The sequence below is a fragment of the Crocuta crocuta genome, unplaced genomic scaffold, assembly GCF_008692635.1.
Source record: "Crocuta crocuta isolate KB4526 unplaced genomic scaffold, BGI_CrCroc_1.0 scaffold113, whole genome shotgun sequence".
Taxonomy (NCBI): Eukaryota; Metazoa; Chordata; class Mammalia; order Carnivora; family Hyaenidae; genus Crocuta; species Crocuta crocuta.
Window position 1 is genome coordinate 3,994,772 of NW_027530368.1, and position 26,192 is coordinate 4,020,963.

At 39.5% G+C, this 26,192-nt stretch overlaps 1 protein-coding gene across 1 annotated transcript in view; it reads left to right on the forward strand.

Annotated features, from left to right (window-relative positions):
• Positions 1-2,194: 2,194 nt before the first annotated feature.
• Positions 2,195-26,192, forward strand: part of PAIP2B (poly(A) binding protein interacting protein 2B) — a 29,094-nt gene continuing 5,096 nt past the window's right edge. Inside the window, exon 1 of the mRNA XM_077766318.1 lies at positions 2,195-2,356. The gene's annotated coding sequence lies outside the window, so the exon portion shown is untranslated. The remainder of the gene's footprint in view (positions 2,357-26,192) is intronic.

Genomic DNA, 26,192 nt, shown 5'->3' on the forward strand with positions numbered 1-26,192 from the left:
TAGTCAAATTCATAGACACAAAGTAGAATGGGATTTCCAGAGGATAGGGGAAGGGGAGATAGGATGTTATTATTTACAGAATTTCAGTTTGGGATGACAAAAACACTGGAGATGGATAGTGGTGATGTCTGCAGAACAATGAATGTACTCATGAATTGTAATGAATTGTATACTTAAAAGGATAGAAATAGTAAAATTCATATTATGTGTATTTTACAACAATAAAAATAAAAGAGATACTCTTCAAGGATGAAAATTTATCACCATGACTGAAAAAGAATGTGTAGGAAGGACTGGTGGGCTCCTTTTGTTTTCCTCTCTCCAACAAACACCATCCCCTATAACTTTATGATTGGTTATTGTCTACTCTCTCTCACTTTAGATGCCTATTTATTCTGCCATTATCAGATATCCACCTGGCTACCTCCCTCCTTCATTGTCTTTTGGCCTCCATAATTTCTGATACGGAGTCTGCTGTAATTCTTATCCTCCCCACCTCTATATGTAAAGTACCTTTTTTCTCTGTCTACTTTTAAGATTTTCTCTTTATCTTTGGTAATACCCAGTCGTAGAGTTATGAGCAATGGTAGGGAGGGAAACAACAGGAGCCCACCAACACTTCCCCATATTCCATTGCTATCCTGTAGTAGATCTTCATCCTTGAAGAGTATTTCTGATTATGCAAGAACACCATATGAACCTGAGGTCTCTATTTTTCAAAGCTTTGAGGTCATGTAAGCACCACTCTCACCAAACACCTTAGGAAAAGAAGCAATGGAAGGTGGGGAGGTTATTCTGGAGTTGGATTTTTTTCCTGAAGAAGGTAAATATTTCTTGTAGGATCCACTTACATTATTAACTAGATCAAATTTCAACCAGAGTAGATAATCCTAAAATTATCTATACCTAAAAACACAAGTTGGAAATACATGAAGCAGTATGACTAGTGTTGTGCAGTGCAGCCGCCCTGCTTTCCAGCCTCTATCCCACTCTTTCACATCCCCCTGAAGTGCTGTTTCCTCAAACAGCTCTTAAACTGACGATTCTACCTAAAATAGCAATTTCTTCAACCATTCTTTAACCTTTGCTTTACTTTTCTTTGTATCACTTAATCACAACATGGCATTCTATTATTCATTGGCTACTTATTTATTATCAATCTCCTCCACTAGAGAATAAGCGCCATGGCTGCATTTTCATTGTCCTATTCATATCATATACCCATAGCCTAGATCAGAGCCTGAAACACTATAGCATATGCTCAATAATATTTGTTGAATTAATTTATTTATATATTAACTTTATCATATTATTTATAGTAAGTATATATTTAACATATTTAACTATTATGCTATTTAATCTGACTTTATTTAACTATCCTTTTCATTTTTATCATTTATCCATTCATTGTGTAATCACTAAGCCTCTACTTTGTGTTATGTATATACTTAGCATGAGGGGTGGGGAGAGACAAGTATGTATAAGTCCTTAGCAAGCAAAAATGGGATGCCCTAAATTTAAGCGGGGTAAAAGGTTTTATTTTTAAAAATGCAGTCCAGAAGTTAGTTTTGTTTCTAGAAATGTGAGAGTCCCTTTGCTTCCTTCCAGCCCCTCCGAGGAGCCCAACGCCGCAGCTTCCCGCTGGTGAAGCGCAGCGCCAGCTTCTCTGCAGCCTAGCTCAAAGCTCCTCCCTTGGTAATGAACAGTTGGGGAAATCCCACTGAGGCCCGCCCCATGCCCCTCCTTGCTAAATTGAATGGCGCAACCCGGGGGGAGGGTCCGCTGGCTCAGCCAATAGAAAGAAGCGCGAGCAAGAGTCTGTGTAAACAAACCCAGCGGGGCTGAGCCTTGGGCTCCTCCCCCACGTGGGGGCCGGACTCATCCTTGGCTCATTGCCTATCCAGGACTAACGTAGCTTCCTTTCAGCCAATCAGAGCCGGTGTCTCCCGAAAGGAGGTGCTCCACTCTGAGAGAAAGAACGAAGGGAGCGAAAAGACAGATGTTCATACCAATCGGAAGCTGGAATTTCTGAGGGAGTGGGCGGGAACTGCTTCACATTTAGACCAATAAGCACCACACATGCCCTTCTAAGAGACTGAGCGCATCCTCTTCGGTCCAATAGGCGAATGGGGCGGTGCCCAGCAACCAATGGCTTGCGTTCGGGGGCGGAGTAAATAGCCAGTGTGCTGTAAGAGATAACCTGGCGAGTGGCAGCGGCGCTTTTCCCGTGCTGTGGCTCACGCTTTGGTACTGGAGGCCAAGACTGTTCTGGCGACGGCTACCTCTGCGGCTACGGCTGAGGCTCTCGGAGGAGTGGCGGAGTACGGTCTGGAGGAAGGGCTTCTGGTCAGCCCAGGTGGGCTCGGGCACCCGGGCTGCCGGGGAGGGGACCCGCGGGAAGCGCCGTTCTCCTGGCTCTGGGGGCGCCCTGCGCCTCCCTTTCCGCAGCCGTCCGGTCTGTGAGGGGCGACGCGCGCCGGTCCGAGCTCCTGTGGGGAGGGTAAGCCCGCGGGCCCTACGTCGCGGCCATCCGCAAGAAGGGCCAACCGCGAGGGTTACTCTCTGCCCCTTGCGGTCGTTAGGGGGTCCTTAGTCCCTTTCTCCCCGCATAGGCGCGCTATTCCTCCCCAGACCCTCAACTTCCCTGAGCCCCCTTAGCCTCCTCCGGACTGAAGCGAGTTCCCTCAGTACCCTAGCGCAACACCTCAAGGGAAAGTGACCAGTGCTGCATCCCCCGATTCCCTCCCCAGGCGGGTTCGGGGAGGAGTTGCACATTTTCACCCCTCCCCCATTCGCGGGCCCGGGTGCGTTATCTGGGTTTCTTCCACTCCCTCCACCTCCCACTTTACTCCAGCTTCCCTTCCTGACACCTAATTTGAGTTAGGAACCTTGGCCACTTGTCTCCTGCCTTCCGTTCTGCGAGTGAGCCTTTACCCCTTCCACCACCTAAAATTTCATCCACATCTCTCATGGAAACTAACATTTTCCACTTGCTCCTTCCAAGCAGCTGGAAGGTGAATGCAAGAGAGGCAGAATACATAGTACAGGGAGCTTTGCAAGATTGGGAACTTTAATCGGTGTTGTTAATGGTAAACTGTTCTTGCCTTCCTTAAAATCGCATTTGATCATCCTCTCTGGATATCCTCTCGGGAATCTTTGTCCCAATACAGTTGTTTTGATGATAGTTTCTGGAAATGCAGGTGAGAAGAGTTCACTGGCCACAAGAAATTTAATGTATTATTATTTTAAGTAGGCAGTTTGCATTATACTTTAAATAGCTTAACTGGAGTGGCAGAGAGTTTGCAGTGTAAGGGCCTGTCCACCCTCATTTATCATAAAATATACAACATGTTTTTAGCTGTGTAACTCAATGGGATTTGATCACACCCAGACTGGATAATATGGTATTGAATCTGTTTAAAAACAATATACTCTATTCCACACTCGCAGAGAATATGTATTTACATTTATAGTATATCAGTTTGTATTTTAATGATATATGGTTCTAACCATATGTTTCTAGATAATATGGCAAACTATGCTGTGCCTAAATAAAATTATGCCAGGAAATTTATGGGGAAAAAGTAACATGTCACTTTAGAGTTTTGAAAGTATTAATTCAGATATTGGACAGTAAAGGCTTTGTCTTGAGGAAATTAAAGTATTAGAATAAATGTGATGGGCCTCTAAGGCTGTGTGTGTATGAGAGAGTCTTCACATAAATTGGAATTATAATTCTTATAATTATTTTTCTTCACCTCTTCACAGAGGTGAAATGTAAGCAGTTAGTTTAATATGTACACTGTGTTTTGCAAATTTTTGTAAAAAATTCTTACTGTTTTCCTTATTTGTAAATAAGATTGTACCTTGTATATAGGGAAATAAGTCGTAGAGTGAATTAAAGGGAATCTTCACTCTGAGGAGACAGCACTGCGTTGTCTCATAGACCATATGTTTGAGCCCTGTCAACAAATCACATGAAAAAGAGGAAGATCTATAGCTATTCTAACAAATGCCCAGGTATCGAGAACAATAAAAAGTACTAATTACAGAATTATTAGCAGTCATCAAAGAAAAGTCCTAGAAAAACTGCAGATTTATGAGTTGGTCACTATTATATGTTGGTATAAGGCTGTGACTGAAAACCAAAGTTATTTTTTACAGTCTTTTCAGGTGTATTTGTGCTTAGTAATTACTCATTTGCAACTTTAAAAGATTATAACTATGATTTCTTCCTAGAGATCTTGTCTTTAAAGAGCTCACAGTTTAATGAGACACCTGTAACCGAAGAATTAAATGCGGAGGAGAGGTTCCACAGTGTAGGGTATATGTAGGACACAGAGGAGCACTGTGACCCCATGTTCTGGCCTCAACACCGGCTCTAGACTTTCTGAAGTGCCATTTCCTAATCCTACTTGTTTATCTTACACACTCGGGTCTCTCTCTGTAGGTGCTGTTCTCTCTCCTTTAAAGCATTTTCCACACCTCATATGCCTAGTGAGGTTGTATTTCAGAATCTCTTGAAGCCTGACACTGGCCTGCACTCCATCCAAATAATTGTTTTCTGTATCTTTCGGTTATTTCGTTATAAATAAATGCCTTTGATTCTCATTATTTGCAGGGATTTTGGTGTATAAAGTCACCTAGACCACTAAATTGGCAAATACTGAACCACTGCTAAGGGAATTGTGGACATATACACATCTTACGTGGACTATAACCTTAAATCCTAAATACAGTTCATCCTGTTAAACTATATTTTCTTTATTTTACAAGAGAGGAAATGAAGCTCAGAAATGTTAAGTAACTTGCCTGAGGCCACCCTCTAACAGGTGCCAGAGTTAGGATTCAGACCCTCTCTGATTGGCCTGGGAGCCAGAGCTGCTCGCACTACACCGCACTGCCCCCTACCATCTGTGTCCTTTAGTCATCTCTGCAACAAGACAGAGGAAGCACAAATGCAGAGCACTCCCTTGGTTGACCTTAGCTGGGAGTGGGTTTGAGGGCTGACTCAAGACTTTTGCACTTTGCGCATGTCTGTGGATGGCTGAGAAAGCACTGTGAATATTGATTTCATGGTTACAAAGAAATTTTAGCAAGTGGTACAATTCGAAAATACAGGATCCGTAAAAAATGAGGATCAACTGCACTTGTAAATGACCTCTGGAGTCTATTTCATGATAACTCTTCTTGTAGTCCACTGTAGAATGTTCCTTTAGTTTCTCAGATAATTTGTTCATTTATTTATTCAACAAATATTTATCAAGCACTTACTATAAGCTAGGCTTGTTTTATACTCTGGTGAACAAAGAAATGAAGCTCTTGCCCTTACTGATACTATATTTGAGTAAAAGAGACAGACAGCTAATAGCCCAGGGGAGAGGTCCAGATTGGAATGATAAACTAACTTGACCAAAGTAAAAGTTGGTGTTCCCCCTCCCACTTCATATCCCCTAGCATATTGACTTCCAGAACATTTCTTTTTCCCATAGGGGCACCTGGGTGGCTCAGTCCATGGAGTGTCCATTCGTGAGTTCAAGCCCTGCTCACACTGTCTCTCTCTCTCTCAAAAAAAAAAATAAACATTAAAAAAAAAAAAGCCTTAAGGCTCTCTCCATTAACCTGTGTCAACTTGTACTTGTCATTAGTTGATTTTGAGGCCATTTGCCTGTATAACTGGCAGGATTTTCTAGAAGAAGCAGGCTGATTTGAACTTTGATTTCTGGCTCTGCCAACTACCAACTGAGTGACTTTCGTCAGATTATAGAACTCTTAAGCCTGTTTCCTAATTTCTGAAGTGGTGATATGATGTGTTAGGCCCTTGTCAGTTAAAAGGAAGAGGCACACACATATTATCTTTTTAAAAAATGTTTATTTATTTATTTTTGAGCATTTGACTCGACTTCAGCTAACATCAAGATTTCACGGTTCGTGAGTTCGAACCCCACATTGGGCTTTGCGCTGACAACATGGAGCCTGCTTTGGGATTCAGTAGTAGAATGCTTAACTGACTGAGCCACCCAGGCGCCCCCACATGTCACCTTTGATGATGAGGGTTTAATGTAAATTTAAATGGGAAGTCATCTCAGCGGCCATATTGTTCCTTGGCCCTACTGCTTTCAAAGCTTTAAAAAACAATAACTGAGCAATATTTAGAATAGGATTTGAGCTCTGGAGACCTTCCTTCCTTTACTTTGTCCACCCAACATTGTATTTCCCAAGAGAGAATCTGATTGGATTGGTTTGTCACCTAAGATAGAGGACCCCTATTGGGCAGATCAAGTCATGTCCTAGGTGATCTCTCTCTCAGGTTCAACCTGTAGATTGTCCTTAGTTAGGGTTCTGAGTGCTAGTCCAGTTGCTTGTGGCCCAAGAAGTAGGGTGGTTTCATGTATTAGCAGTTGTACAGACCTCAGCATATATAAAAAGAACCTGTTGGAGATAGTTTCTTCAGAAGACAATTGAGAATATAGCAGTCCTTAGAGCTTTGTAGACTTCTGTCCGGTTTAAATACCTGTCTAACATGATCATTGATAATATCTAATAACCTAACAAAGTAAACACATAAATCTTCCTTTTGGTATTGCATTTAATTTTATTATAGTGTGGTTATTTGTTCATATGGCTGTCTTCCTTACTAGACTGTCAACTCCATGAATGTGGGGTCCACATCTTCATCTTCATCTTACATAGTAATAGATGCACAAATGTCTGACTTGAGGAATTCTCCACTTTTCCTGAAAGAATGGGAGGATGTTAAGGCTTCCCAAAGAAGGTATTGTTTAAACTGATTCTTAAAGGATGAGTAGAAATGTTTTCCAGATGAATAAAACTTTATGACCAGCAGGGACCAGCAGGTGCAAAGGCATAGAGATATAAACAGACCAAAATCACCTAAGGAAAAAAATGAATGGGCTTGGCTAGAGGGTATGTCACAACTGAGTTTACTATGACCACTGCTGCTCAGTAATGGATGCAAGTTTTAGGGAGAGAGCATAAAATTCTCAAGCTGTTGGCAGGTTATCACTAACAGTTTAGAAATACAAAAATTGAATTCTGGGGAACTGTTATACCATAGTGACTTTATTTACTTCCATCATGAAGCTCATATGTGCCCTATACTGTTCAAGGTGCTGAAAATAGAAACAAACGTATTCTCAAGGAGCTCACCATCTTGCAAGGAGACAGATGGGTGAACTGATTTATCACGTGTGAAGTGACATAATAGGGATATAAATAAATTCTGTCTAAACCAGGAGAAAGGAGTAGTTAGCAATATAGAGAGCACTGGGGAAGATTTCTCAAATGAGATAATATTTAAGCAAGGCTTTGGTGGTGAAGAGGAAGGAGTTCACTAGACTGAACATAGCAACTTTTTTAAAATTATTTTTTTAAACATGTATTTATTTTTGAGAAAGAGAGAGAGACAGAGCTTGAGCAGAGGAGGGGAAGAGAGAGAGGGAGACACAGAATCGGAAGCAGGCTCCAAGCTCCAAGCTGTCAGCCGAGAGCCCAACACAGGACTCCAACCCACGAACCGTGAGATAATGACCTGAGCCGAAGCCAGACGCTTAACCGACTGAGCCACCCAGGCTCCCCTGAACATAGAAACTTTTTAAAGAATTAATATTTTTGTGGTAGAAAAGACTTAAGAGCTATCCATGTTTGCCATATCTGCTGTGGGTATTTAGTTAATAACTATATATATTCAAGCAGTTTCTCTAAACACAAGATGTGATTAATTATGCCATAGTAGAAGAATTTTTTGTTAAAGTTAACTGGCTTAAACAAAGGTTTCTGTGATGCAGGACTTCCCTAGGCCTTTAGTACATTAATGTCCACTGTGAATTATGGATCTCCAAAAGGGGTATATTCTATTTATCCATGGTCCTTCCTTTCCACCCCACCTGCAGCATATCTAATCATCTTTTGGAACAGAATTATATGAGACACATTTTGAGGAATGATGAATTAAAATGTACTTTAACAAACCAAGATTTATCAGTGGTCTCCATGTGCATTGCAAAATAACCTGTATAATTTTATAGGAAAAAAAGGAGAGATCTTGGGAAGAAAGAATACATCCTAGTCAACTTAACTGTCATCTTGATCATTGAGTCCCAAACTTAAAAAAAAAATGTTTTATAATCACATGTTTTATAATTCATGTTTCCATGAGGTATTTGGAGACCAGACTAGAGCAAGGTAAAGACAAAGGTTGTCTTGAAAGTGAGAATCTTCCAACCTGAGAGGATGATCCTTTTATTATGCACACATTTTGAGCCATATTAAATGTAAATTTTGCCAGTTAGGTGATTTTATTTAGATGCATACTAACTCTGGGGTTTGGGGAGTTGTATGCCAATGTTCTCCCTTCAATAAGATCTGATTATGAGCTTTAGGGGCTGAGGCCTTATACTGTGTAATTTTAATTCATCTCTCAAATTCTGATTATGTGATTAACTCCAAGTTATTTTTAAAATTAAGGAAGCAACAATTATGTTTCTGATAGTGTACTGAATTGCAGTCAGAAGATCTAGGTTTGAAATTTGTCTCTGCCAGGTTTCTATTTGAATGACCTTGAGCACAACTGCCTAACCATCTGTTGCCTCCTTTTCTGTTTTGATAGAATGAAAATACTTGGGGTTAGTGTAAGAAGTAAATGATGCATATAAACATACTTTAGAAACTCTGAAGCACTGTACAAATATAAGACAGATTAAAGGAGAGTATCCAGCTTAATTTGAATTAACATTTTTTTTTAGTTTTTAATTTTATATTACAGAAATGGTACATTACTTCTGTAAAATTAGAAAGCATTGATGGGCAAAAAAGGAGAAGGGGGAAGCCTCAGAACACTCATGTTAAGACCCACCAGGGGCGCCTGGGTGGCTCAGTCGGTTAAGCGTCCGACTTCGGCTCAGGTCATGATCTCACGGTTCGTGGGTTCAAGCCCCGCATGGGGCTCTGTGCTGACACCTAGCTCAGGGCCTGGAGCCTACTTCAGCTTCTGTGTCTCCCTATCTCTCTGACCCTCCCTGCTCACGTTATCTCTCTCTTTCGGAAATAAACATTAAAAAAAAAAAAAAAAAAAAGACCCACCAGACCAAGGCAGTGGTTCACATTTTGATGGGTATACTTTATACTTTTGTGCACATGCATCATTTTCTAATAGAAATGTGTGTTTTAGTCATTTTATTTTTATGAGATGAATCCCCTAAGAGTACAACTGCTTGGTCCACAGAATCGTTACATCTTTTGCTATATAATGCTATATATAATGAGAACCAGAAAAGGGGCTACCTTCTCATCCTGGTAAATGTGTGACCCTGTAATCATCTAATATCTTAAACCATTTCATAAGCTTCTTCAAAGGCACATTCAGAAATGAATTAGGGGTGTGTGTGTGTGTGTGTGTGTGTGTGTGTGTGTGGTTATGCTTGGCATTATTGTTTGTAATCGCCTAATAGAGATGACTCCAGTGTTTATCAGTAAAAGGAACTAGTTAAGTAACTGTGGTACATGCAAACCATGGAATATTATATAGTCATAAAAAAGAATGGGGGAGACTATGTACTGATGGAAAAGAGCTCTGAGATATATCGTGATTTTTAAAAAAGGGGCACAGCATGCAGCCATGTTTTTAGTATGCTGCTTTTTGTGCTGAGAGACAAAGAAAGGTAGAATACGAATATGCATATTTGTTTATAATTGCAAAAAGAAATTCTGAAACAATATATAAGAAACCAGTGGAAGAAACAGGAGTGGAAATGGGATTTCGCCGTAGCCCTTTATGTGTATTTAAAACATGTTTTTTGAATCATATGTTTATGTTACCTTTTCAAAAAAATGAGTAGAGAGGCACCTGGGTGGCTCAGTCGGTTAAGCATCCAATTTAAGCTCAGGTCATAATCTCATGGGTTATGGATTTAAGCCCTGCATCAGGTCCTGTGCTGACAGCTCAGAGCCTGGAGCCTGCCTCGGATTCTGTCTCCTTCTCTCTGCCCTTCCCTGTTCATGATCTGTCTCTCTCTGTCTCTTAAAGATAAATAAACATTTAAAAAATGAGTAGAATGAGTGAATAAAATGAAGTTACGAAAAGAAAGGGTCTGAGGGTATCAGGTGAATGTGTAGCTATAGTAGCAAAGATTGCAAGAGTGGCCCCAGGAAGGGTTTGGCAGCGTTGTTTTTTCTTCTTTTACTCAATTTTGCATATTTAAAAAATAAATTGAGCACAATAAAACAACTGAAATCAGTGTTTCCAGATGGTCATGCCATGGCTTAAGTAGCTGCTTTCTTTTTCATGTTCGCTTGTAGTATTTTTTAATGCATACATGTTATTTTCAATTGTAATCATACTTTTCATATTTTTTAACTTACCTATTGTGTTTTTTTCTGTGTTGCTACTGGATGACCTTCAAAAATAATGAAGGAAGAAGCAGCCTTGTCTGGTGCACATCCCAGAAGTGGGCTGATCAACCTCACAGGGCAATTCAAGCCCTGTGGTCTACATGTAACACACATATGTGAGGAAAAATAAGAAAGAGATTTAAATATTTATAAATGAAAACATTCCTCCCTAATATAAAAGAAGCCACACTTTTTAAAAAATAATAATTAGAACACAAAGTATGAAGAAAAATTATCTGTAATTTTGCTACCCAAATGTTTTTATGCATAGAAACATTTTTAAGGTAGAATCATTATATATATATGTATATATATGTGTATATATACATATGTATATAATTATAGGGATATTCATGTAGTTTTTCTTCCTTTGCTTGTTAATATGAAAAAATATATTTTTATATTTCTTAATTTTAGATTATCCTTGCATTTCTGGGCAGAACCGTATTTGATCAGGATTTTGTTTTGTTTTTAAATAACTTGCTTGATTTTATTTATGCATGTTTTATTTAAAAGTGTATGGTTATAGCATAGAAATTGATCTGTGGTTTATCTTTTGTGCTTTTTTTGTTCTGTTTAATATATTGAGCTGCCTGTAAACTAATCATTAAGGATTTCTTCATTTGTGCTCTGAAACAGTTCCATAGGAATTATCTGCTTTTTCCAAGTAGATGCTTTGTGGACTACAGACTGGTCTTGCCCCCTTCTTTAAAATAGTGGTGTTCTTGGTGACTTTTTATTACCAAGGCTAATACTGAGGTATTACACTCATCTGAGGGTTTAAAGGGACCTTTGTTTTAGTATTGAGCAGATGTGACTGTTTAGTTCTGCAGCCTTGCAGATATACAAAAGTGCCTCCCAGGGCTCTGCTTTATCCCCACTGAAAGCAAGAAGTAATGCAGTGAAAATTTGCCTAGCTAGAATCTTTTAAAGAATGGAGAGTTCTGGTTTAATTGTGTTAACTTGGAAGTATAAAGATGAATCCTAAACTTTAATTCCCTGTTGAATTCTAAGATATAGCAAATAATTCCACTTTTCTTCTCTAGTAAGCTTGATATATTCAACCTACTTGATGTTTTATTATATAACTCTTGAAGTGTCTGAGGCTTACATTATGAAAATCCTTTTTTGGAACTTTAGATGTAAGAAGATGTAAATGGCATTGTGTGAAATCAAGCCGGATGGGAACTGATGCTTATTAAGTATACATTTTCAACTAAGTCTCAGATAGCAGTGTGTTTTCTTACTTAGCTCACAAAAATAAAACACATTGGGTTGAGGGTAGGAGTTGTGAGATTATGTCTTTTAATTGGATGTCTTTACTTCATATCATGACAGAACATATAGTACCCCTGGATTCGGACCAACAGAAGGAATCACATTTTTTTTTCCTGGCTGTACATCACTGGTTCTCACAACTTGAGTGTGCTTCAGAATAACCTGGAGGGCTTATTTCAACATAGATTGCTGGGCCCCACCCAGGGTTTCTGATTCAACAGGTCTGAGAATTTGCATTTCTAGTAAGTTCCCAAGTATTACTGATGCTGTTGGGCCTGGCACTAAATTTTGGGAACCACTGCTGTATACTAACCAAATACTAGAATTCTGGCTCTAGAGGAAAGCTGAGTTTGGTTTGGGAGTATAAGAATTACACAGGTTGTGCAGCAAACCTGAAAGATTTACCCTTCTTGCTACCTGCATAGTGTTGAATTCAGGAAATCGGCAATACAAAGGGACATAAAATAATTCTTGTGGGGCACCTGGGTGGCTTAGTCGGTTAATCGTCCGACTTTCGCTTAGGTCATGATCTCGCGGTTCGTGGGTTCGAGCCCCGCGTCAGGCTCTATGCTGACTGCCAGCTCAGAGCCTGGAGCCTATTTCAGAGTCTGTGTCTCCCTCTCTCTCTGACCCTCCCCTACTCACGCTGTCTCTCTCTCTCTTAGAAATAAATAAAAATATTAAAAAATAAAATAAAATAATTCTTGTTTCATGATTGAAGCCCTGGACAAATATCAAATGAGAGATGCTGTTTCATTTGTAAAGCTTAGAGAACAAGGATCAAATAGGATTTAGTGATTAACCCCATGAAGATAGGAATTATTTATATGTCATTTTTGTATCCCTCATCACTTACTATTTAGCCTTACTTTAGAAGGGTTCGTTAATTTTTTTTAACTGGGACCGAAATTTAATTGCTTATTGAAAGTTTTGTGTGTTTTTAAAGATGTTAACTATGTTTAGTCTTAAGATTTTTAAAAAATAGTAATAAGAGGGGCGCCTAGGTGGCTCAGTCATTTAAGTGTCCAACTTCGGCTCAGGTCATGATCTCACGGTTTGTGGGTTTGAGTCCTGCATTGGGCTCTGTGCTGACAGCTCAGATCCTGGAGCCTGCTTCGGATTCTGTGTCTCCCTCTCTCTCTGCCTTCCTCCGCTCACACTCTGTGTCTCTCTCGAAAATAAAAAAATACTAAAAAAAATTTAGTAACAAGAGAATAAGGGAAACTTCTTCCCCCCAAAAGAAATTATTGGAATGAATTGTTATCTTATTGGAATGTTGGAGAATAGCCTGCTGCATAAAAACATCAAGTATGCCGTGGATTTTCAGTTGTTTTCGTGACTTGTCATTCTATTGTTTGATGTAATATTACTAATTTTTGTAACCCTCCCTAAGGATGAAAAATGAAAGTCGAAATCATAGACCTGGAGCAACAGCTGGACACAGAAGACAGCTATGAAGGAATAGGTAGATACACATGTATACACACACACACACACACGTATAAATATATATTCATACACACATGTATTTTTTAAATTATTTTTTTCGGCAAAGACAAATGTACCTGTGCTGAACTTCAGCATCACTGAATCTTTGAGTTGAAGAGAAAGAAACTCGAGAAGCCACACCTTTTAATAGAGGAGTTTTGCTTCAGCAGGCTTTTCTTGATTGTCTACTACCTAATTTCTCTTGTTCCACTGCTAACAGCCTCAGTTTGCAAGTTGACCAGGCAGTCAAGCATGGACTATGTAGGAATAACTGGTATTACAGTGGGTTCGGCAGACCCCTGGAAACATTTCTGTTTTGCCTCCCCTCACCCCCTCAGAAAAGAATTGGGATGAAGAAAAGAAAGGCAGAACTAGATCCTAGAGACTAGACAAGTGGTTCTGAAGCTTGCCTGCACAGCAGAGACCACCCACAAGTTTTCTAAAATCCGACATAAATTTTGCTCACCCCTAGACCTTCTACGATGGAGCGTGAGGGACTTCATTTTAATAATAAGTGATTTTTTGTTGCCAGCTGACCTCTATGCCTCTGACCAGAACAGTACTGGTCTCCAGTAAATTTTCATCAGACTGTGGTGAAATAAGAAAAATTAGGACCACATAGTGTTTGTCATAAAGTTAAATTTATTCAATTTAAAGAATTGTCTTTTGCTTTGAATTAAGGCCTTCCTGTGTTCTTTGATGTTGAAAATATCCTTTTATAAAATGATGCTAAGGTTATTTTTACCATCCATACTTAGTTTAAAAAAATTGCAGTTCTATGTTCAAAATATGTTTTAGAATTTACTGGCCTATGAGATCCTGAAGATTAAGCACCTCTGATCTAATCATTCTTGGAAATTGTTTTTAAAATACTTTGGAATACAAATCTGTAGAGGGTCCAAAACTTTGGCTAGATGAGTTTCAGAATTCAGAATTTTTCAAATTTTAGAGAGATGCTTTCTCTGTGTGTTATGTAATGCCCCCATGATCCGTTGCAGCACCCTTAGTCACACACATTAGTGTTTCTGAGGAAAACGGGAGTATTCACACTAAGTGGGATAGATGTAGGCTATATATAGCTTCACATCAGTTCAAGTCTTAATGTCATCTGAGTTTTGACGTAAAGCATATGGAAAATTTTTAGTTTCCAGAGCTTTTTGGATTTTAGAATTGTACGTAACGAATTATATACATGTTTGGGAGTCTGCTTTCTCATCTTAAAAAGGCTGGCAAGCTTCAAATTAAATGGACCTTTGGGGCGCCTGGGTGGCTTAGTTGGTTAAGCGTCCGACTTTCGCTTGGGTCATGATCTCGCGGTTCGTGGGTTCGAGCCCCGCGTCGGGCTCTGTGCTGACTGCCAGCTCAGAGCCCGGAGCCTGTTTCAGTCTGTGACTCCCTCTCTCTCTGACCCTCCCCTGCTCACGCTGTCTCTCTCTTTCTCCTAGAAATAAATAAAACATTAAAAAAAAAAAAATTTAAATTAAATGGACCTTTGCATGTTTATGGTAGAGGACATGATTTATTTAAACATATAGCGTGACCTTGTTCGTTTTTTCCTTCCAAAGACCTAGTCCTTTTGTTAAATAGCATTTTTCTTCAGCCTGGTTTCCCTACTCCCATTAGCAATAGGAAAATCAGAGTTTGAGGAAAATCAGAGTTTTTTTATTTATTTTTTTTACCTACAAAAAAGGATAATTTTTTTTAATATNCTGATATGTCGTTTGCAACTATCTTTTCCCATTCTGTTGGTTGCCTATTAGTTTTGTGGGTTGTTTCCTTTGCCGTGCAGGGAAAATCAGAGTTTAATATCAAAAGCATTCTGGAGCTAAAGTGGGAAGTGCAAGAATATTAGGGTAGTAGCTAAGACCATGAACCTTGGGGACAGGGGAGGACCTAAACTTTAGCCCCAATTCTGGCCCTCACTATACTATCCCTCAGGCAAGGTGTTTAATTTCTGAATGGTGGAGAATTCGTCTGAAAAGCAGGGATAATAGCACCTAGCTCCTACGATTGTTGTGAACGTTAAAGAGAGAACAGTAGCGAAGTACTTAGAAGAGCTGTTATTTTATTCTTGTCTTTTACCCTTGTATTTGGGTGGATTACTTGTTTCCTCCTTGAAAACTTGATTGTCCAGTGGCGCCCTTTTATTCCATTAGAGGTCTGGGAAAACTTGTTCAAGTACTTTCCCAATTCACGACTGACTTCTACTCTGCCTTTACAATATAGAATCAAATTCTGCCTCTTCAGTGGTTTCCATGCCAAAAAATCCATCAGCTCCTAAGCTTTTTTTTTTTTTAATGTTTATTTATTTTTGAGTCAGAGATAGAGACAGAGTGTGAGTCGGGGAGGGGCAGAGAGAGAGAGAGGGAGACATGAATCTGAAGCAGGCTTCAAGAACTGTCCTTCTACCCCAAATCTGTTTTCAAGGACTTTTTCTACCCAAAATGGTACCTTCCTGAAAAGACTTATAGTGAATACAGATTTCTCAACCTCATTATATATGTATTTAGAGTGGTTAGCTCCTTTCTTCTTACTTTGTTGTGGTAGACAGTCCTTTTTTCCAAAAATATATCAGATAAAATGAGCAGGGGGTCCCTTTTGGTGATATTTGTTGAGAATACATGGTATGAATTTCTTCCAGTTTAGATAGTTGCACAGTGGCAAGCTTTTATGCCTAGCCTACAGCTCATGAGAAGGCTGTTATAGCCACCTGGTGTTATTAATGCTAAAATAGTAAATAAGAGCATATAAAAATATTTCCTAGAATAGAAGTAGGGATTTTTTTCCCCCTCAAGAGTAATTTAACCTGTCAAAAACAGATTCCTGAGTTATGCTGTCACTGGCTGTGGGGAATATCTGTTAATACTCAATGAAGAATGCTCAACCACAAATCATAGCCCCTAAGGGCATGGGTTTCCTTCCTAGGAAATGAGATTTGGAATACAGCATTCTGAAAATGGCACTTAGGCAATAAATTATTTATTGAGGACCTGGTGAGCACACAGAGGCAAGCTAGAAGCTGTAAAGACTTGATTCTTGCCCTCAAAAACATCTAAGGTTATAAATAGACTGTTCCCCAAACAAATAAATAATGCTCTCTTGAATATAGGTATAATCAAATGTAAAATGGGGGTGGAGATAGGAGAGACTTTAGGCAGAGATTATATTCAGGTTTCTATAGTGACATTTCTGATACTACTATGCACAGATCGTATTCAGGTTTCTATAGTGGTCTTTTGATATTACCGTGCATTTAAAAGACAAGTTAAAGTGTCATCAGATTAGTCTAAGACATTTAGAGGCCTTTATAATAGCATATATCCATCTGGAGCTGGCTGGATATGGAGAAGTCAGGGGTCTCTGTAATGACCACCGTTTGATGGTATTCTGGGAAGACAGTTGATGGCCTTTACCTGGGGATGTGGAACTTGAGGGCAGACCAGTGGGGTTCAGAGAACACACCACTGACTGTAGGCAAGTCTGTTGACATCTACCTTAGAAGTGACTTTAAATGCTTTATGGAGTGCATTTTATGTCTGTTCTATACATTTCCGATAGGATAATATCACAGGTATACTTGAGGTATTGTATCAAAAAATTTGTGGGTTGTTAATAGGTGTTAGATTAAAATTGCAATAAGTTAATAATAAAGGCAATTATTTAATTAAATGCTTGGTAGTAAAGTTAAATAGGATTTCTCAGAGCAAAGAATTTACTTGGCGGTGTTTTTGGTATGTTTGTTTGTTTTTGCAAAGAGCATTCACCAATTTGGGAACTGCTGATGTGGGAATTAGAGTAATTGGGATTTGGATTATTCCACATAGAATTTGCCACTTTATTGGAGGAATTGTTCTTAGTCTTTAGTCTTTCTATACTCGGAATCACCAATGCAGTTGACAAGCAAAGATACAAATGTTGGGTGTTGGGGCCTAACAAATTATAATGTCTAAAAGGTATGATGTGGAAAAGCTTCCCAATGATTCTATGTAGTCTAGAGATTGAGATTGAGAACTACTGATTAAGAATATGCCTTCTATGGGGTGCCTGGGTGGCTTAGTCGGTTAGGCGTCCGACTTTCGCTTAGGTCATGATCTCGCGGTTCGTGGGTTCGAGCCCCGCGTCGGGCTCTGTGCTGACTCCCAGTTCGGAGCCTGGAGCCTGTTTCAGAGTCTGTCACTCCCTCTCTCTCTTACCCTCCCCTGCTCACGCTGTCTCTCTCTCTCTCCTGGAAATAAATAAAACATTAAAAAAAAAAAAAGAATATATTGCCTTCTGGACACTTGCTAATTGCATTCTTAATCCTATTTGAGTATGCTAATAAGTTTTTGAAAGCATCTAAGCAGCTTCTAATTGCAGGTAAATTCAGTTTTCTATGTGCTTAACAAGCACATTGACACTCTATTTGTAAGCCCTTTTTTTGCGTCAAAGGAAAAATAACTAATGGAGCCTTTGTGTATTGAGGTCAGTATAGGGAAGCTTAGCAAGGTGATTACTTATTTATTTTTTGTTAAAGTCTATGTAGCTTCTCCAAGAACAAATGAAATGGAAATAGACGGGACAAGATCATTCTAATTAGAGGTTGACTTGGAACCTGTTTTTTAATCTCCATGTACATATTCTACATGTTTTTCCCACCTCACTCCCCAAAAAAGCTGAACTCCTCTTCCTGCCTTCTTTCCATCTTTATCTTCTACCAAATGATAGAGAAAAAACGATGGGTTTACTTACTCATTAAAAGAAGGGGCTCCTCAGTGATTCAGTCTCAGGTCATGATCTCACAGTCAGCACAGAGCCTGCCTCGGATCCTCTGTCCCCCTTTCTCTCTGCCCCTTACCCACTCATGCATGCTGTCTCTCGCTCTCTCACTCTCTCTCTCATAAGCATTTAAAAAGAAGACTTTGTAGAACAAGGCAACAAATTATTTTAGTGTAAAATATAACATGGAATACAAAAATCTGTTCTACGTGAACTCAAAAGGCTTTATGAAATATTTCTTTTATTGCTTATGTAGATTTAAAATAAAACACACACACACACACACACACACACACACACACACGACCTGCAAAACATTTAGAAGGCACCAATTTGGAGTTTGGTAGGTTTATCCATCAACTGTCCAGGCAGGGAGACTTAATTTGGGGGGTATAGGGGAGCAAATTTTCCACCCCAAGGTATGCCTGTATGGAATATTGATTATTTCAAACTGTTTATTAAGAAACTGCAGAACCAAAAGAAGCTCTAAAAACTGAGTAGAGACATTTACTTGTATAAGGAAAACCTCCATTTGTAAGAGTTTCTTCCTCAGTAACCAGAGGAGGAAGGACTCTAAAACTCTAGAAACTTACCAGTTGAGAAAGCATGGACTTAAATCTTAAGGCAGACTTCAATCTGTGTAACAACCTTACCTGTGCTTTTCTTGTAACTTTCCATAACTGACGTTCCATCCCCAACATTTTCTTTTGTCTATAGCTGGAGGTGGTATTTAAGGTGACAGCTTTAGCCATTTCAGTGAGTTACTGAGTTTTCCTGGGTCTTTCCCATGTCTACAAGAGGTACACTTGTTAAACTACAAGAGGTATACATGTAAAACTTTCGATTTTCTCCTGCAGATCTGTCTCATGTCAATTTGATTCTTAGACTAGCTAGAAGAATCTTGAAAAGTAGAGACATTTTTTTTCCTCCCCAACAAGTACATAAGCATCCCTGCCACCAGGAAAGTAAAATATCTTGCCATGGAGTAAGGATGTTTCATGTGGCCTTGTGATGGATAAAATCTCTCTCCTGATGCTCTTTTTCCCTCAGTCCTGACTATATGTTCATCATGCAGCTATCTGTTACTAATTAAGAATCCCTGGCATTTAGATTTTGAATTAGGGAATGTATTAGCTATTCAAAGTATCCCTTCCTGTCTTCCCATCTCCTACACTATCAGTCGTTCCTTCTTTCTCCTGTTTTGTAGACTCTTCTTCTGCATTAGACCATTTCTGTGAACACTTAAATAAGCTCTAGACTCTGAAGTCATTAAAAAGTTTCCAGGGACCTCTCACATCTCTAGTTTCTGTCCGTTCCTGCCCCTTTCCTTGGCAGCTAGACTCCTTAAAGGAGTTATCTTATACTTCTTGTCACCTGCAACTCACACCCCTCCATTTGACTTTCCTCCTAGTTTCTGTTCATGCAAACTGCTCTCAATAAGGTCATCAGGGACCTCCATGGTCCTAAATTCTATGGATACTCATCAGCCTTCCTCTTGAACTTTGAGCAGGCTTCAACACACCCACCTTACTGGATTTATTAGTTTCCTATGACTACTGTAACAAATTACCACAGACTGGTAGCTTAAACCAACATAAATTTATTCTCTTGGAGTCCTGAAGGCCAGAAGTAAAAACTCAAGATGTCATCCAAACAGCACTCCCTCTGGAGGCTTTCAGAGAGGGAGAATCTGTTCTTTGCCTCTTCAGCTTCTGGTGGCTGTAGGCATTTCTTGACTTGTGGCACATCATTCCAGTCTCTGCTTCCATGGTCACATTGCCTCCTTCTCTTCTCTTCTTTTCCTTATAAGGACACTTGTCATTGGATTTAGAACCTACTCGGATAATCCAAGACGATCTACTTCTCTCCGTATTTTGGGGGTTTTTTAAAAGATTTTTTTAAATTAAAAAAAATTTTGTAACGTTTATCATTGAGAGACAGAGAGAGACAGGGCATGACCATGGGAGGGGCAGAGAGAGGGGGAGACATAGAATCTGAAGCAGGCTCCAGGCTCCAAGCTGTCAGCACAGAGCCCGATGCAGGGCTCAAACTCACAAACCGTGAGATCATGACCTGAGACCGAAGCCGGATGCTCAACCAATTGAGCCACCCAGGCTCCCCTTATCTCATTGTTTTTGATTTAGTCACACCTGCCAAGACCCTTATTCCAAATAAGGTAGCCTCGTAGGTTCTAGGGTTTAGGGTGTAGACATATCTTTTTTGTGGGCCACCATTCAATTCACTATACAGAGTTCTGTCTTCCCTTGATTTGTGTGATGCCACACTCTTCTGCTTTCCTTCTAAACTCTATGGCTGCTTCTCCGTTTCCTTTTCTGTATTTTCCTCCTCCTCTACCTGACTTTTAAAAATGTTCATATGCATCAGGTTGGGTCTTGGATCTTCTTCTAATCTCACTGCACCCTCTCTCTCTAGGTAATATCTTCTAGTCCCGTGACTCCTATTACCATTTATATAAATGACCACTACAGATTTCTTTATTTTGTCAGACCTTTCCTATTCTTGATGCATATAGATAACATACTTAACATAGTCATTTGACTGTTTCAGAGGCATTACAAACTTAATGTGTCTAAAATAGAACTCGTCACCCCATTTACCCCCACTCCTCATCACCACCCAAGGAAAGTTTGCACTTCCCACAGAATTACTTAGTTCAGTGAATGACATTACCATCCACCCAGTTGCTTGCGCCAAAGTTGTCCCTGATATTGACTTCACTCTATTTCCCCACATCCATCACCAAAACAACCTAAAATAGTTTCGGAATCTGCCTACTTTCTTCTTACTGCCATTATCTTAGTCTTGAGCAGCCACCATTTTTCCATCTGGAGTTGTGCATTAGCTGCCTCACTGGTCTCCTATTATCCACTCTGTCTCTCCCATCCACTTTCCATATGGCAGCCTGAGTGATTTCAAAATATAAATTGAATGCTATGCTGCTGGGAACCCTTTTTGAAGGCTTTCATTGCTTTTAGGATAAACATTTAAATCTTTCATGTAGCCTCTAATATCCTGCATGATCTGACCCCATCTGTCTCTGCAACTTCATCTCTCTTCCTTGCCATTCTCCCACTGGTTCTTCTTTGACTCTCTAAATGTATGCATCCCTACTGTCGTTCCTGAGAGTTCCTTCCTGCTTCTGAGTCTTTGCACATGTGTTTCCCTCATTGGGAAGGAAGAGATTTTCCTTGGTCCAAGCTGGACTAAGAAATAAATTCATGTGAGACAGATTAACAGGAGAAATCAAATTTAGTTTCATGTGTATGGGAATCCACACAGACTGAAATTTCAAAGACAGGTGACTTGAAGCTTATATGACATTCTGAGTTAAGGAGTTGGGTAGGCGTCTGAGGATGCGAAGGGGAGGAAGACCTTTAGCAGGAAAGTGAGAGGAATTGTTTGGAAAACAAAGGTTGCCCTGTTATGCAGATAAATTTCTTAGGGAGAGAGCAGTCTTTGTTAGGAACTCTCTTCCTGGTACCGGCTCTCTTTTCCAATGTAAAATTAGGCACTTGAGGGGGAGTTAAAGAGCTTTTCCTGAATCTGGCGGGTTTTAGCTACTTTTATCTCAAAATAATCTTTATGCCAAAATGGCCCATCTTGGGGCTCTTACCTTTGGCCCAAAGAGCCTTTCTCGCTATTACTTTTACTTACTTACTATTACCCTTTCTCCCTATTACCTTTTCTCCCTTTTACTAGCTAACTTATATTCTTCAGATATTAAAGTGTTGCTTGCTCAGGGAAACTTTTCCTAACCACCCCCACTCCTAGACTTGATTAGACCCCCCTGTTGTTTTCTGATATTCCCTTTTACTTCACCTTTTATAACATGGATCATAATTATTCTTAATTATTTGCTTGCCTGTCTCCTATCATATTGTAAATATCACCAGGGCAAAAACTGTATACCCTGTCACAGCACAGTGTCTAGGGTAAATAGGCACTCAAAAACTAATGAGTGAGTGCATCTAATGACCTGAGTTGCTAAGACGTAACTGTGAGTGGGCCAAAGCTTTTATCTAGTGCCACATATTTGAAGTAAAATAAAAATTTAAACTAATAGCCACAATATTTAATTTAAAAAATAGTATTAACCAGACGGAAAGAAGTTCACAAAACTCTAGGAAACAGAATAATAGAGACTAGTTTTTATAGCAACTGCTGTATTTTTCTAGATAATTCAGTCAAAAGTCACAAGAATTCTTCCTAGTCAAGCTGTTATCATGGGCACAATACGGGTTTATAGTCTCTGAAAAACCTCAGGTTCAAAGATTAGCTAGTATTTGGTATGAGCACGTTGGATCTGAAAGTTGTGAGTGTTCAAAATGTTGAAGTGATGGAGCATGTGTTGTAGAAATGTCCTATGTACATTAAAAGTCCTGAAGTTCTTTATGGCTGGGACCTGAGGCCCCTGTTTGAAGCCAGATAGTTTAGACATGAGCCTTTGACCATGGCACAGTGCTAATAAATCAATGCTTAGCAGGCCTTAGCGCCCCTGTTTTGACTCTGTATGGTGCTCTGTGCTTTCCCATCTTCAGCCTAAATGACAGCTCTTAAATTCCATTTTCAGCATGTTTGCCATGTTTTTAAGAGGGAAACTGAGGTGGAGGGGGAATAAATTTCAAATAATTCTCAGATTTCATAGTGCAATGTAGATCCAGGCCAGATATAAACTCTTTTATCTACTATTGAGGTCTAATTCTTGAAGAATTTCTCACACACTGACCTACTTCAAACTGCACATTTGTCCACTGGATAGATAAGAGGAACGATGTGGCAACTGAGGGTTTGTATGGTGGAGCTAGTTGTCATTGTTTATCGAATACCTACATTATCTATTGACATGTGATAACTTGCCACAAAGCTTAACAGATTAAAACAACAAGCATTTATTATCTCACAGTTTCTGCGGTCAAGAATCTGGGAGCAGCTTAGTTGGGTGGACCTCTAATTCCAAGTGTCTCATGAAGTTACAATCAAGTAGTCATGTAGGATGGCTGTCTCATCTGAAGGCTTAACTAGGGGAAGATGAACTAAGCTCACTCACATGGTTGTTAACAGGATTCAATTCCTTGTCACATGGGCCTCTCCATAACATAGCTGACAACATGGCAGCCATTCTATTTGTGATCCTACTTATATAGCCAAGCATTTCCCCCAGTTCTGGAAGTTTTGGAGGTATTTCCTTTGTTCCCACTACACTAGGATGTCACATGATATGCCTTGATGTGGGTGAGGATCAAAGTGAAATAATGAATATAAAAGGTCAAAATAGGATGGTTAGAGAAACACTATGCACTTAGAGGGCAAGCATAGTGGATAGTGAGCTAGAGAGGAGCTGGGAACAGAAAGAGAATATTACATGCAACTCTAGAAGCAGGAAAATCAGGGAAGTTATGGGCAATGGTCCTATCTCACCTGGTGGCTTCCCCAACTTGAAAGGTATCCCCAAATCCTTACCTAGGATTTACCAGTGTCCAGCAGAAGCTCCCCCATTCCCACCCTACTACTGAAGTCTAGGGGCACATTAGGCACCAGGGCACTGTCACCCAGTAGGCCCACAAACCAGTGTTCTTGAGCTAAGCCAGCAACTCAGGTTGCTTAACCCTTGAATCTGGTACCTTCTTTGGTCTTACATATAGCACTATTTAGATGTTTTTTTTTTTTTTTAGAGTGAAGTTGGACAGATTACCTGAAGTCACAGTATAGATAAAAAGGACTTAATAAATTTTTAAACATTAAACAAATTAAGTTGTTGTATTGCTTCTATTTAGAGAAAGCTAAATTCTCCAATTGTGTGGAAAACACAGGTAGAATGGTATAAAATACAAATCAACATTGTATATGGCCTACTGAGAACCACTTTCCTAGTATTAACAGTCCCATATCTCTGTGTTTTCAGCTTCTGTTAAGTATTTGCATTAAATTAAAAAAAAAGTATTTGCATTAAATTGAGTGACATCCCCCTGTTGCAATTATGGTATGTTTCCATTCCCTTTTTTATGAGCGAGAGCATCCTACGGTTTGCTCTCTGCATTCCACCATGCTCTTGAGTCAGATGGGTTATTCTATTCTTTATATCTCTGCCTTCTCTTTTTCCTTATGGTCATGTGCACTTAGATTTATTTTTTTAGGGAAAGGCAGATATTTTAGAAAGCTGAATACTGGTTCTGTCTGAGTGATTTCCATACTGACAGGGAGAAATCGCTGTGCTGCTTGTAACTCACTGCGAAATGAGCCATTGGAAATATAATACTATTTAACCTGCTACCCAGTAAGAGTCAGGTTCTTTAAGAGTCTCTGTGCTTAGGAATACCCTACTTACTTATGCAGTTGCCCTGGCATTTAGAGCAGACTTGCCTCTGCCATTGTTATGCTGCAAATGGTAGTGGTCAAAATAAAGAACTGGTTTCCTTCCTTCATTGGGCTTATAGAATTTTTATTATAGGGGCGCCTGGGTGGCTTAGTCGGTTAAGCGTCTGACTTTCGCTTAGGTCATGATCTCGCGGTTCGTGGGTTCGAGCCCCGCGTCGGGCTCTGTGCTGACTGCCAGCTCAGAGCCTGGAGCCTGTTTCAGTCTGTGACTCCCTCTCTCTCTGACCCTCCCCTGCTCACGCTGTCTCTCTCTCCTAGAAATAAAAAAAAAAAAAAAAAAGAATTTTTATTATAGAGCAGTGTTTGGAATAATCATTGATTTCTTTTGTCTTTATTTAAAATATGTTAAACCTATGTATTTCATACGAGGCACCCTATTTAAACCAACAGTGGGGCGTTTGGGTGGCATCCGACTTCAGCTCAGGTCAGCATCTCATGGTTATGAGTTCGAGCACTGTCAAGCTCTGTGCAGACAGCTCAGAGCCTAGAGCCTGCTTCCGATTCTGTCTCCCTCGCCCTGTGCCCCTCCCCTGCTTGTGCTCTGTCTCTCTGTCTCTCAAATAAATAAACTAAAAAAATCTTTTTAAACCAGCATTGAATTAAATGGGTTCTGTGATAAATGAAATTCTTTTTGAAATATCAGTGAGTTGATTTTTTATCTCTTCTTACTCTTCACAATCCTATCTTGTCTTTTAAGAAGATTACATTTTCTAATGTTTGTAACAGCTTAGAAAGTTGCAAGAACTTTAATGGGGAGTAAGCAATAATTTTTTAGTGTATGCAGAAGTAGAGAAAGACTTTTTTCATGAATTTTGCCAAGATGGAAATGAATGAGGAAAAAAGTTATTAGAGAAAACTTAAAAAGAATCTAATTAGAAAGAGGAAAATTATGTATATGAAACAATACTGTTAAGTAGTATTAACACTCTAGGTGCAGGAGCTTAGAGCAAGCAGGGAGTAAAGACTGCAGTGCTTTTGGAAGAATGGTTAACATTTAAATAAAGAACAGGAAAAAGACACATTCCAGATGACAGCAAACACATCAGTGTGGATTTGGAAGCCAAATATAAGCAACTAAAAACGATATGTATTTACTTTAAAAAGGCATAGACAGGCAGACATACAAGATGTAGACAAAAACTAAGGCCAGCAAAAATTACCACAAAAAAATTTAAGTAAAACTAATTAAAAAAAAATTTTTTTTATGTTTTATTTATTTCTAGGAGAGAGAGAGAGAGACAGTGTGAGCAGGGGAGGGTCAGAGAGAGAGGGAGTCACAGACTGAAAAAGGCTCCAGGCTCTGAGCTGGCAGTCAGCATAAAGCCCGACGCGGGGCTCGAACCCACGAACCGCGAGATCATGACCTAAGCGAAAGTCGGACGCTTAACCGACTAAGCCACCCAGGCACCCCAAGTAAAACTAATATAGTAGTTTTAATTTATAAATTCTTTTATGAAAAATAAAAATATTGACAAATGTAATAAAAGTTCTTACAACAGATAAAGGAAAGATACATATCCTGATAGAAAAATGGTCAAAATACTTTAACAGAAAATTGACAAAATAAGAAATAAAAATGGCTAGTAAGTATATCTCAAAATATTCAACCTCAGCAAAAATCAAAGAAATGTAAACATAAACAATAAATGACAAAAGTTTTCTCTTATGAGACTGGCAATGATTTTAAAAATAATAATACCTGGCATACTGGGGTGGCTCAGTCGGCTAAGCGTCCAACTCTTGATTTCAGCTCAGGTCATGATCTCACATTTCGTGGGGTTGAGCCTTACATCAGGCTCCGCGCTAACAGGTCAAAGCCTGCTGGGGATTCTCACCTCTCTCCAGCCTTTGCTCATGCTCTGTCT